Source organism: Condylura cristata, unplaced genomic scaffold, assembly GCF_000260355.1.
Source record: "Condylura cristata isolate star-nosed mole 26May11 unplaced genomic scaffold, ConCri1.0 scaffold00011, whole genome shotgun sequence".
In the NCBI taxonomy this organism is placed as follows: domain Eukaryota; kingdom Metazoa; phylum Chordata; class Mammalia; order Eulipotyphla; family Talpidae; genus Condylura; species Condylura cristata.
In genome coordinates this window covers 53,327,914-53,331,040 of record NW_004567112.1, presented here as the reverse complement: position 1 = coordinate 53,331,040, position 3,127 = coordinate 53,327,914, and positions in this window count along the sequence as shown.

The following is a 3,127-nucleotide window of genomic DNA, read 5'->3' as shown; positions in this document are numbered from 1 at the left end:
TAAGAAACTATCAAAACTGTGCCTTACTATGCTTTTTGTTCCACTTTAAAGGTAGCCTGTACTCCACGTGTAAGTGAAACCATCTGCTATACATGGTAGATAGAGAAATTGAACATAGGGTCAGGAAAAAGACAGAGATTGCAAACTTACCATAGATCTGAGCATACAGCAGGGGAGAGGGAGAGTGAGGGATGAAAACAGAGGAAGGAAGAATAAAAGGGTCTATGGTGACAGATCACAGGTGTGGTGGTGGTGGGGGAACTATGGGGACTGCACCTGAGGGGAGACATGAAATACTGTAGAAAAGTGAACAATGATGTAAGAAAATAAAGTTTTAAAGGTTCCTTGGAAATTTCTTCCTAACAGTCGAGAGGGCTTCCCCTGGACTGTTCGGGTCCAGCTCGCCCGCTGCCGAGGCCCTGCGGCCCCAGGAGCTGGCCCCAGCTAGAGTCTAGCACGTGGAGGACTTCGTCCCTGAATACGGTCTTGACCGCAGCTTCTTGGAGGACACGGCCCCCTCCAAGGGCGAGAAGCCAGCTGGCCATCCCGCCAGGCAGTGACAGTGACGGGGAGACTCCAGGGGCGAACCCCGTGGTGGCGTGCTTCCAGGACGACGTGGACCTCTCTAGAGGACCAGCCCCCCGATGATCGTAGGGGATCATCGTATGTGTTAACTAGAGTCTCACTATCAGGTATTTGTGTTGCTGCCTCTCTTTTGCTATTAAAAGTAATGCTGCAATGAAAATCTTTAGAATATATCATTGTATTTTGCCAAGGTATCTTTCAGATAGATTTCTAGAAATGGAACTGCTGAGATAAACATTATATACATACACAGTATTGCAGATACTGACTTGTTCTCCTCTACTAGGTTATTTTGCATTCTCCTAGCAATTTATCAGAATAGCTCTATATTTTTACATTTTTTGCCATCCAACAGATGAGAAATAATATTAGTATAGTGATGGTTTCCACATTTCTTATTTTGAATGAGGTTGAACATCTTTTCATAGGGTCAAAAGGATTTAAGGGTCATAGAAAATGCATTCTAATTAAAATATATTTGTTACTCATGCAGATAGTTTCCCACTTTTAAAGTTGAAAAAACACAATGGGCATGATTAGGTATGAAGCAATGTATATTGTGGCAAAGGTGATGCCTGGTGTGTTTCTTAGAATAGAGAAGGTTCTTTGAAGTTTTATTTGAAAAATTACATGGGAAAAATTTTATCTAGCAGAGCTTTAACTTGGATACATTTAATTTCCTTATAATGGCATGTCCTCACTGACATTCTCATCTTTAGCTGCACATCAAATTCATACAGAATTTAAAACAAAAAAAGAAAAGAAAAAGACACCAGGGTCTACAGCTGGAGATTCACATTTGGAGACTCTCGTGTAAGTCAGCTATGAGTTTGTGCTTTTTAGTTTTTCTCTTCTTAAACTGAAGAGATGATTCTGTGTAGAAAGGTCTGAAAACCAAATATACTTGTTCAACAAATATTTAAATACAAGGGGATGAGTTGGCTTGTGTGTGTGTGCTACGAATACAGTACTGATAAAACAGACAACCCCTAACCCTCTGGATTGCTGAGACCAAAAGCATTGAATAGACTCACATTAAGATGTCATAGTGCTTTAAACTACTGGGGACTAAGATGGACAGTAACAAAATGAAATGCTTTTTGATAGGGTGGTCTAATATGCAGTCAATTTGAAAAGAAAAATGGTCTCTGGGGCCAGATAGCCTGAAGTATTTAAAATTATTAATTGTATTTATTTATTTTACATCATTGTCAATTTTTGGATGAAGTTTTATTTTTTTCCCCTCAGGTATAATCTCACTAAAAGTCCTACTACCAAATCACCCATGAATCATAGTCCATAGAATCATAGAAAATGGAGCTTCCATATGACCCAGCAATCCCACTCCTAGGTATCTACCCAAAAGACACAAAAACATTGATTCAAAAACACACCTGTACCCCATGTTTATTGCTTCTTTATTTACAATAGGAAAGACATGAAATCAAACCAAATTCCCAAAAGAAGACGATTGGATTAAAAAGATGTGGTACATATACACTATGGAATATTACTCAGCAATCGAAAAAGATAAACTCATACCTTTTGCAGCAACATGGATGGAGCTTGAAGGGATCATGCTTAGTGAAATAAGCCAGAAAGAAAAAAAAAAAACCAGATGGTTTCACTCATAGCAGGAGCATAAAGGACCAGGAGAAATAAAAATGATAATGAACTATATACAGAGATATTTTACGGGGGTGGAGTGGGAATGGGGAATGGTATAAAAAATGGGGGGGGGCGTGAAGTGCACTAGACTATGGCACACAGGTGATATGGTGATGGGAAGCCCACAGAGATTACAACTGAGATGGAAAGAGGCACAAAATGATGTAAAAATAAACTATCATATTATTTTAAAAAAAAAGACAAATGCCAAAAACAAAAAAGTATTTGTTGTTTCATGAAAAACTAATTTACCTGTATTTTTATTTTCCAAATCTGGCAGTTAATCTTGTTATAGGTCTTTATGCATGATATCTCCCAAACCCCATAGAAAATCACACAAAATAGTTTTTATGCTAGTTTTACCACCAAAAAGATGGAGTCTCAAAAAAGACCGCAATATCCCTAAGATTACAGCTGGCACAAGCTAAAGTCAGATTTTGAAGCTAGACGTTTCCGAAGACAAAGGCACTGCTTTATACCTCTCATGAAAACCAGTAATGCTACTATGGTTATTGGTCAGAGTCAGATTAAGAGTCTTATAGTTGTTATAGTGAGATTAGTGGACATGCTCTTACAGATCCCTGAACACAGCACTTTACCATGATGAGACTTGGAACCATCTTCCCCTTCTCAGCATCTGAGTGCCTCTTGCCTTCATGGCTCAGTCTAGAGGTTTTTCTGACCTTATTGATGAAGTTTATCTGATCATCCCAGGAAAGATGATCATTCGATGTCTCTAATTCCAGAACTTAAACTGTATATACCAATGATTGTGTTAGGGTATGTCTTTCTAGAAGACCATGAGCTTCCTAAGATAGAAATCATATCCTACTTTTCTAGTGCCTGACATGAGAGTGGAGACTTACTAAATGCT